Below are 11,853 nucleotides of genomic sequence, written 5' to 3'. Positions count from 1 at the left end.
CAGTTGGATTTTTATTTTTTCATTTTATTCTCTTCATATTAATGAACTTTTAATGTTCTTGTTACAAGTAGCAAATCTGCAAAATAGTAAGTACTTAAAAAGAAATAAATGACGGGTAGGGATGTCAAAATCCTCCACGGGTTTGGGACCCCATGGAGCCCCACCCCAAATGAGGAAATTTTTTAATAATTTTTGGGGAATGGGGTGGGGAGTGGGACAAAAGTAATCCCCAAATTGTTAACGGGGTGGGGTTTGGTATTGCACTCCCGACCCCACCCCCACCCCAATCCCCATTATATATAAATATGTTTTTAATTTTTATTTAATAATTTATATTTTATCAACTATAATGTCAATTAATAATTTTTTTAATTTTTATGTAATATATATAGAATATGAATAAAAGAAAATTCTACAATATTTTTCAACTTTAAAACGTTAATATATTTTCTTTTCTCTTTTAAGGTGATGCTCTCTTTAAATATTTTTCACTTTTAATATCATTTTAAGATATTGTTTCAAATTTTTAGAGATTTTTAAAAAAATTTAAATACTTTATAATATTGTGATGATTTTATCTTAAGTCTCTAATTTTTAATTTACTGAAATCGTATTTTTATATCTACTATAAAATAAGTAAATGGGGAATGGGGTGGGGATGGAGGAATCATTCCCCACATGGGGATTCCCCATCCCCAACCCACTAAATTTATTGGGGAATGGGGTGGGAAATGGAGGCAAAAAATTTTAATGGGGTGGGGAATGGGGTAGGCATCCCCACCCCCACCCCGCCCCATTGCCATCCCTAATGACGGGATCGTAGTTTATTAAAACTAAGCCCAAGCTATTACCGCATTAGCTTAAGTGTGATTCAATGGAAATGAAATCATACAAAGACTAGAGAGAGAAAGCGAAAATTTTTTTATTTTAGTTTATATGAGAATATTTGACATTTAAGTAGGTGTATAGAGTAAAATTTAAAAATTTGAATTAAAACATGCGTATAATAAGTAAATAAGTATTGAACGTATTTTGGTAAGTTTAAATAATTGTACTCTAAAGAAATTTATAAAGAGTATGGATAAAGAAAAATGCGATAATAAAGGACAAAAATATATCTCTTCTACTTTGAGTGTGTGATTTCATGAGATATGTCGCTATATTAGGGCCTAAATAATCTCGTATTTGATCATGGAATTGATCTTCAAAGCTACTAATGATAGGTTTTAATTGATCATTTTCTAATATTTCAACTGACCATGGTAATTTAAAAAAAAAAATCCCTTGGTGGAATGATGCAATCATACCTTTGATCAAAATCCCATCATACGTGTCAGCAGGCACATGGTGATTGATTAATGCAATGGTCTGGCACCGGCAGTTCATGGATCACGTAAGCCCCGTGTATAATAAATATCTAAAGCTTGTTAACTTATATTATTATGTAAGATACTTAATTTTTTCACAACTATTTAATAAAAATTCAGCGGTTGTGGAAATATAAGGTAATGAAATTATATTATTTTTATCATTATTAGATTTTTATTAAGCGGGTGTAAAAAAATTATGTACCTTACACAATAATATAAGATAGCTAAAGCATAAATATCTCACAAAGAGCATACGCCTACCGTTGTTAAAAAAATTATATTGTAAAACGGCTACTTTCAAAAGGAATTAAAATTAATTCCTTTCTTTTTTTGGGATTTGATTGTCCATAATGCAATTTAATTTTCCAAACCAATCGATTCAAACCGATGTAGCTTTTCATTTGGCGAGGTTGTTTGATCGGGCAATAATCTGGTTCGTTTAGGTTTTCAATATCCTATTTTTACTTAGTGAAATAACCGCTCATACTGTTTTTCGAAAATAACAGCATGAAGATGTTCAAAAATTACCAAAATTTCGATTAAAGAATATATAATAAATCTTTAAAAAGGTTATAATTGTACGAATATGAGGTAATTAGTGGATCATTTTTTTTATTTTTTCTTGAAAAAAAATTATCTCACCTACATTTAAAAAAAAAAAAACAAATGTTAGGAATAGGCTTTATAGGTTACAATAATTGAAGCAAACACATAACACATGGTATAACACGTATTGTAAGGAAATGGCGATAGTGCCTAACTGTCTATACAAATGAAAATTTGGACCCATTATTATTGAAGGGCATTGATACATTTATAGCAGTATCCAAATTAATACTGTGTATTATAAATTGGCTTCAATAATTTATAATAAAATGTTTGAAAAAATTGTGTTCGGTAAAGTAGGATTCTCCTTCTTAATATTATTGATTATATATCATTAATCAATGATTTATGTTCACATGCTGACATGTTAGTTCTCTTCAACCTGTTTCAGATTTTGCCTTTATTTTAGTATCTTGCCCTGTTTTCCATGCGTCGCCTACGGGGTATCACCATAAAACTTGGGTTAATTTTCTTCAAAATAAAATTTAATTTTAATGTAAGCATTATTAATCCCCATGCCTTGTTCGAAGGCATGCGGCCGGGAAAATAAAATGAATAAAATAAAAGAAGTTAGAAATGAATGTGCACATTAGCGTTTAGCAAAAGCATGATTTGGGTTGGGTTATTACTACTAATTAGTTTGTCTAGCCCAAGCTAGGCTGCATGCATCATAAGGTTGATTATACAAGGAACAAAATTATCGGCTTTGTCGTTTTTCATCCATATTAATCCTCAACTTAAAAAACAAAATTTAAAATCCGTAATAATATCGTTATAAGTTTGTATTTCATTATTATTTTCACACTTACTATATAGATGATTAATTAATGTTACATATCTCAATATTTGAATCCTAATTAACTTGATATTTATCTATTAAATATTTTAATAATTTTACGAGTTAAAAATCCATCTTCCAATAATTGAGTGATACACTGTATTAATAACTCAAATATTTAAATCCTCAAATTTTATTATTATTCGTACATAAAAAAAAAATCTCGAGTAAGCAAGGCTGGAGGGGTGGATTGAATGGTGTGGATTCTTTCTTAATAAATTTAACTAACAAGCTAGATTTTTTTGTTTGTAACATGGCCTCTTTAATTTTAAAAAATTGAAATTGTACCTCAGGATTTACAACATTATGGATCTGGCCCTTAAAGTTTTTACCTCCATAAATTTGAACTCCCAGGTTTTCAATAGTGGCTTCTTTAGTGTCTAAGTTATAACAATATAAGGAATTCTACGGTGAAGAAGATTCATAACAAGCGGACACTGTACTAGTCAAGCCCTTATCTTGTAAAGCAACAATAAAAACAATTTAGTCTCAAACTTGTTGCAAAAAGCTGCACAAATAGCTAAGCCCCTAGATCCTAATTGATTAACAAGCTTGTTTATGACTGCTTTGCCTTCAATTCTTTAATTTGTAAATGGGATTAAGCTTCCTTTAATTTGCATTTTGACGACCAATTCAATTCTTTAAATCGACTCTCATGGCCTCATTGAAAGTCATTGGAATCATATTTTATATAGATAGTTGCAATATGAATAAATCCTGGATTAAACGAGCTTGCCACATTATGTATACATTTATCTTGTAAATATATTGTTTCCTCTAAAAATTCAAGCTAATAAGTAAATGTTTAATAATGATATTAAAGACAAATCTCATCAGGTCCGTTTTATTTCAAACGTGAATGAGAGACTTATAAATAGACCGATAGGTAAGAGAATAAGAAAATTTGTCAAAAAATTAAACTTGAAATAAGTTTGTACATAATGAAAGAATCATCACATATAAAAATTTAGGCTCTGATGTCATATTGAAAAACTGATTAACCTTAAAATTATATGTAGTCTCAGTATATTTTTTTCTTTTTGATAAATGAACATTTAATTTAAAAGTAATCGAGTAGCTGGAAATGACAAATTAATGGTAAGAAATAAGGTCAAAAAATAAAACATATAAATACATTAATTTGAACTTAACAGTACAAAACCGTTGTTAATGTTGCCATTATTTGACAGCCTCAAAGAGAAGCATGCACCTTGATTGATTGTTATTTTGACTTGCAAATGTCTCAGGAAAAAAAAATAAATTAAAAGAAATAATAATATATAGCAATAATAAGGTGAAGGAGACGAACAAAGCGTGCCGGTTTGTTCTATGAATTGAATCAACATGCCGTGTTGTCTTGCTTCAATTTTTTCTGTAGGGATGTTTGTCTTCATCGATTAATAGAAAATGGGTATGATTAGTGAGACTAAACATTTTCTTTAAGTAATTTATTTAAAGATTCATTATGATGATGATGATATCTATCGCATCATATAAAGTTGACTTTGAAATAAAATTAATTGCATATATTCCCTTCTAAATTTACTTGCTTTTTCTCTTTGATTTAAAAATTTCTTATGTATTCCTGCCCCCAGGCCCCCCCATCTATCAGAAATTTCAACTCTTTATCCGTCACTGAGATTCACAGTCCTTAAAATATTAAAAATTGGGTTGAAAAAGAGCTAAAAAAAAACGTGACTCGAAAAATTTCTGAACATACATGTAAAGTCAATAATAACTTTTTTTAAAAAAAAAAGAAAAAGAAAAAACTGTATAGAATCCTCCGTTGTTGGCTAAGGCTATCTCATCAGTCATCTCTCACGGGGACAAGATCATTATAAACCACAAATGCCATCAACTGTCCTCTATAATTTTACTGCCATATATAATTTTTTGTACAAGTCTTTGGGCTGATGTGGAATTAATTTCTCATATTCATTTTTAGAAAATAATGTTAAATTTTTTTAGGAAAATAATTCACAAACGTATATATATCCGAAAAAGTGACAATGTGTTTAGTGGATATCGATTTATTCAATTAGGTGATCAGATTTTCTAGTGGTGGTACTGAGAGATTTTCTCTTTCTTTCTTTCTTTTTTCGAACCCTCATTTTTTTTTTTAAATTCCTCAAAGATAACGAGAAAATTGGGAGGAAAATCCTCCAATCCACAGAAAGTAAAGTAAGTCAAGACATCTGCTGCTTGGATACCATGCTGATATATATGATATTGCATTGAGCAAAACAAAAAGTTTGATTGTTGATTATTTGATAAAAATATATTTTTAATTAAATCTTAGTTATAAATTAATATATAAATACACGCGTGACATAAAATTTTTAAAAATACAATGGAGCTTATATATGAATATGAAGTTCAAATTCCCAAGGAGTTGATATTGAAAGGGTAAAATTACTTTTTTAAACAACATTATGTAAAGCATTGCCGTATAAACTTCACCAGACAATCAAATTTAATTGTCGTATATTATACCGTTGGAATCTCTTCGAAATTGACGTTTAATGATCTGTAGAGTCTTAGATTAATAATTAATTTAATGCCAAATTTTAATGATCAGTAGAGCCTTGAAGGGCTAATACAAATAATATTTCTTCTTTTTATTTTCCCTACAAATAAATAATAAGAAGAATACGGCCCTGTTCTTACTGCATGCAAGTCACGTACGTAGTAGAAGCGTGTCCGCAAGCAACTCTTCCATTGACATAATTAATTAAATCAACGAGACACCTACTTCTCCCGTGTTAATTATTTTGTGAAAATACAAACATTATTGCAGCCACGGCCAAATGACAAATCATCATCATCACTTGCATTGCAAATTGTAGCTTTACCTTTAAAATCATAGCCATATATATATATATATATATATATACTAATTAAATAAGATTTACCATTTGGCATGTTTTAAAATTCATTAAATTAACAGTCTACACTTTCATTGTTTAGTAGGTGTACATTTTATTACATAGAGAAGCCTATTGATATTAAAAGTTTTTGAAAATATTTTAAAAAGTACAAATTTTTTTCATTCTATCAAAAGTTTTGAAATTAAACAATACATTTCTCTTAACGTAACCTCGTTTAAAAAAGGAGCAGATTCTTTTGTGGCCTAAGTTTACATTTGAACAAATACATAGGAAAGATTGATATTTTGAAAGATTGATTGTTGAAACAGTAGAAAATATTAAAACACAAAATCTTTGACCCGAAATCTCCCAAACAAAGCCAATTCCAAAACGCATTGGGTTTGAATTTGGCATGTAAAACCTCTCGAGCAATATAATAATGCCTTCGTATATGAACAACAGTGGTAGTGTGTTTTTGCACGTGATCAATGATGCACACATGGCACAAAATTTGAAAAATTTAGGAGAGCTTACGCCGAAAGAGAATCTTTTATCTATTTGCATTAAAAACACCTTTGCTAAGTATTAATGTGATGCGGTTTTCTAAACACAAGTAGCATGTCAAGTTGATGCATTTATATTGCACCCCATGAGATCATATGTGTTCATCAGCATTAAATTTTAGAAAACTGTCAATTTATTCAGAAAAAAGGGATAAATAAGTCATTTAATTGACAATTTATCTTGAAAATATAGAATATATATTTATTACTAGAAAAATGTTTTAAAAAAACTACAAAAAAATATTTTATTAATTTTTTATATACACTGAAGCATATATTTCTTATTTTTAGTATTTTAATTCTTAGTTACATGATTTATGTAATTTATAATTAATACTAATAAAAGTTTATTTGAAAATAAGAGTAATACTGCCATGAAAACTTTTAACTATCATAAAATTAATAAGCGAATAAGTGGCGGTATATACTATTTTCGATAGAATCCGACAAGCTCCTTAAATTTTCTAAACTTAAAAATTAACAAGTTCACATGTAACGTATAAAACGTACAAGTGCTTGTGTGCTTGAGTTTTTATTTTTATTTTTATTTTTTTAATTTTGTGGTGTTATGTACAAAAGGTGGTACTTCAATTTTGCCAAATTATATCATTTGTCCCTTTCTATATATACTGTTTGTTATTTGGCATTTTTTAACCACCGATAGACTACAAAGCTTCTATTTTCGATCAATTGTTATTGTTTTGTTTTTGTCCTACAATAAAAATTAAATAAAAAAAAGATCCAGATTTCTTGCGCATTTTTTTTAATCTTCGTTTGTGGCAATTCGCCTGTTTGAGTCAACATTAATTATTTCACTAATCTTTTAATTTTATTAATTACTTAAAAATTACGAATTGGTTGATAATATCGAGGAATTCCTTTAGATGGAAGAAAAAAGAAAAATGAAAGGGACGGTGAGGTACACACAGTAGTACTTCCAGATCTGACACACAGGAGATCACTGAAGATTTTTTATTTATAAATAACGGTCCTACTCCTCCTACGCCAGGTCTCACGGGCACTTGTCGCAATAACATGCAACTCTGTCAACTTGTTATTTACTCCCTCTACGGAGCCTTGTTCAGATCGAATCAAATAGTTAGAGGTAGGGTTTATTTTTTGGAGTGGGAGTGTAGAGTGTGGATTCCTCCAACTTCAGTATTTATTTACCTTAAAAAAGGAGGGGATGGGAGTGGAAATTCGTGAGTCCCACTTAATTTTGAAGTAGGGAGTAGGATTTCCACTCCTATGGAGGGAGGTGGGAGTGGGAATCCACTCCCCCCTCTTCCCTAAATAAATAATATTTAATAAAATAAATAAATAATATTTAATAAAATAAATAATATCATATTTATTAAAAATAATAATTATATCATATTTATTTTATTAAATTTAATAAAATAAAAATAAATAAATATTATATTTAAATTAATAATATTAAACATTAATTTTAATAAATATTAATTATTTAATTATTTAATTAATAATAATAAATATTTTATTCTAAAAAAATATTAATTTTGTACTATATTATCAATAATAATATTTCATTTGTGTTGCTATTATTAATAATTTTTATTCACATAATTTAAATTAAAATTAATAAAAATTATGATTTACATAATTAAGAATATTAGTAAGTATTATTAATTTAGAAATATAATAAAATATTTATTTTATTTTCCAAATATTTTTTATTAATTTTTTAATTACAAATTATAATTCTGCACATAAGGATAAAATTGTAATTTAAAACAATTTACACTCAATCCAAGATAAAGTAAACAAATAATTAGGATTCTGATTGACAATCCATACTTTCATTTAGTCTAAGTAAACACCCTACTCTCACTCCCACTCCACACTCCTAATCCAAGGATTCACACTCCTCAGGATTCCTACTTCAATCCAAAAAGTAAACGCAGCAATAATGTAGCTCCAGTTTCGACTCTTACAGTCGATATTATACAGTCGAAAGGGAGAAACTGTCCTCCTACCATGAGCTGCTGTTTCAAAAAAAAAATTATATATATATAGTTATAAAAGGTAGTATGTGGTAATGTAATGATATGTAAAATTGTTAAATAATAATTTTCATAAAAATAATAAAAATATTAATATTTTTCATTATACACATCGGAAGAACTTGCAACACTTTCATGGATTATGATGTTCATAGAAAGGTATAGACAGTCGAAATAATTAATAAAAATAAGGTAACGATTCTATGTCGAAACTGCCAAAAGTATCCAGAGAATTTATTGTTTATTTTTCTTTCAGATCACATAAAATAAACCAAACTGATTTTTAGAATTTATAAAATTATTGTACATTTTCTCGATATTAGAGCCTAATCTAAATCTATTGATTATTATCGAATACGATAAAATTGGGAACAAATACAAATAACTAACGTTTCCGCTTAAATTCACATGCATGTACCCTTATTCTCAACGGCTCCTGAATTAACTGCAGAATTTCTAGGGGCTTGTTACCTTGGCCTTAATATATAATTTTATTAATTCTTTTTTAATTTACTTTTTTATATTATAAAACTGTCTTTATTTACTTAAATTATAGTGCAAGTGTCGATGTACACAAAATCTAAACGAAAATGATTGCAATACTTTTTAAGAGCAAGTATGCTGTTTACCTTTTCTTTTAGGATGAGAAGAAGGAGAAGACGATAATGAAGATTCAAAAGGTTGTTTAAAACCATTTGAATATATTTACATAGTATGAATGCTCAATCTTAATCCAACAAACAACTAAAACTTACTAAAGCTTATAATAAGAAATTAAAGAAAACAGTCTCATAGATACTCAGAAACTCGAACTATTAACCTTAGAGTTAAGAAGAGTAGGTGTAAATAAACCCAAGTGTGAGTTTTTTTTGGCTGTTCAGATTGATATTAATTAGTTCAACACAAACCAATGATCAATTTATAAGATTTTTAATCTTGAGAGGTTAGTTTGGATCATATTGAAGTCTTTTATTAATTCTTTTTTGAGTATATTATTAATATTATCGTATGTATCAATTTTAAAACAAAAATATGTGGTTTATATCGCCGAAGTCGATACATCCACGTACTCATCTAGGCGTGACAAAGAAATTCAATCATTAATTTTTTTAACACATAAAATTGATGAAGCCAAAATTTGATGCTAAATTTGATCATCTAAAATTTTCTTTCATAAATTATTTGTATTATTGATACATGACTTCATCTTTAGTGCTTGTGAACAAACGTGATAGGGAGATCATCAAATGACGCTTCATTACCGAATTTAAAATTTTTGCTCTCATTAGTAAACCCTAGTGTGCTTGCCCACGCAATGATTGGGAAAATTATTTAAAATATGACTTCAATTTCTTAGTTAATTCTATTTATAGGCAACTTTAAATGAAACATAAAGAAGTTGGTCATAAAATGTTGGCACCCTACTAAGTTACATATAATGTAACTAACTTACAGTAACCTAATACTAAAACCTAATAGTATGTGAAACAAGTGAGAGATTATGGGTGAATATTTTTAAATTTATTGTAAATTACATCATACGTAACTCATTAGTTCAATTCACAACACTTCCCTCTGAGCAATCATGAGAGCAGAGGCTACACGAGAAATTCTTTTAGAAAAGAAGTCATTTTTTAAATTTCAATAAAGAAGTTTTATTGGCATATATAGACACTGGAAAAATTAATTATTAAAAAGAATTAATGTTCTATTTTATATATTTTTTTTTTGGTGGAATCATTCTCTGATTCTCTCTTTAATTGAACGTTCTAATTGTTAATTATTAAAAAGAATTAATGTATTATGTTGAAAGTATTCTTTCGCTTTATTGGGAGAGGTTATAAGGTATGAGCCTTAAATTATAACAACTAAAAATATTTTAAAGGGGAATTGCTTCCTAAACAAGACATGATATAGATGAATTTGTTAATGTCATTTATATCCATTGAAGGGCAACCTTAAGCAACTTTTATATAGTTTCTCTAGGATTTATTGTTGGAAAGTACAGCAATGAGTGAAGTGCGGTGACAGCTATATCCGAAAATAAAGGAAGAAGCAGAAAAATATAAGGTATTAATTATTATATAAGTTTTGCCAATTAAGCCAGCCAGCCAATCATCCACCAATCCCTGCATCTGGCATTTGCATGAGTCATCACTCACAAGCATTAAAATAATTAATATTCACATCCCAAAATAAAATAAAGAAGATAATAATAAAGAAGGTGAACTTGGTCGGGGTATTATTAGCAACAAAAATTTGGAGAAGACAGTAAAAATTATAACTTTTCAAATAAACGAACACTAGTGTGTCAAATAAATAACGTTGTATTAATGTACTAACAATATTATTGATAATAACAAGCGGTACATTTATGCTATTCTTTTTAATTGAAATATACTATGACTAGTAAGGATTTTTTTTTTTTTGTTTCAACTGGTACTGCATAGGAATTTAAACGGTCTAGGAATTGACTACAATTTTTCCTTTCAGTTTCCTTGTTATCGTACTTATGTAAATAATTAATAAACAAAATGTTTACTTCATTTTCTAAGGTGTGGTTAATTTATTTTCAATCTAGTAGTTATAATTTATAACTACTCTTTGACTTTGTTTACAATTTTTGTTTTTGTAAACATATGACTATTGGGTTTTGAATTTTAAGATTCAAGTTATTTAATTAGTTGAAAATGGGGCAGGGGCAGATTATTCAATTGAAGTGTAGAAAAATCAAAGGCAGGCGAGAAACAAAAACACTTTTAATGGGTATGATAGGTTATTGGCTTTTGGATCGAGTTTATATGGCCGTCTTTTAATTAATTTGTATGGAACGACAAACTATTAATTATTATTATTTATTAGAGAAGGGATTTCAGAAATCAATAATGCACAATTAACAAAATCTCTTGGAACATTGATAATGATCGTCTCTCCTTTGATCAACAAAGAGCGATGAGCAATACCGTTCTCGAACGGACAGCCATGAGTAGGAACCGAACGTAGGCATGGCCACACTTGATAACTCCATTCAATTTGCTATGGTTGTCTTTTGCTTGATGTATTATTTTCCACATATACTAAATATATATCTAACTCGTTGAATAACTGTCAAGAGAATCCAACGGTCAAGAAGTATGAGCTGGCCTCATTTCTCGTTTCCCATTTCCCCTTTCCGAATCGAGGAGGCAGGGTCATTCTTATTATTATTATTATTATTATTATTATTATTATTATTATTCCTCTTTTTTTTCTTTTTATTTTCTCGCAATGAAAGGGTTGCCAAGGTGCGATGACTTTCGATGATAATTGAGGAGGAAGGTCCCATCAAATTAAAAGTCAATCTTCTGATATAAAAAATTAAAAAAAAATTAACATTATCAGGTTATCCTTACTCTTTTATTTTTTTCAAATAAATTTCATCATTATAAAATATGATAATTTACCTCCACCATGTGCCACCGGTTCCATTTTTTACCTTGCCATGCTTTTCGTCTTTGACAAACTTTCTTCCTATATTACGTCTTGTTTTAAATATATTTAATCTATTGATTTTGAAAATTAAAAATACCTCATCGTAATTGTAAA

This window comes from Citrus clementina, unplaced genomic scaffold, assembly GCF_000493195.1.
Source record: "Citrus clementina cultivar Clemenules unplaced genomic scaffold, Citrus_clementina_v1.0 scaffold_1, whole genome shotgun sequence".
Lineage (NCBI taxonomy): Eukaryota > Viridiplantae > Streptophyta > Magnoliopsida > Sapindales > Rutaceae > Citrus > Citrus x clementina.
Note: the sequence above shows the minus strand (reverse complement) of the source record.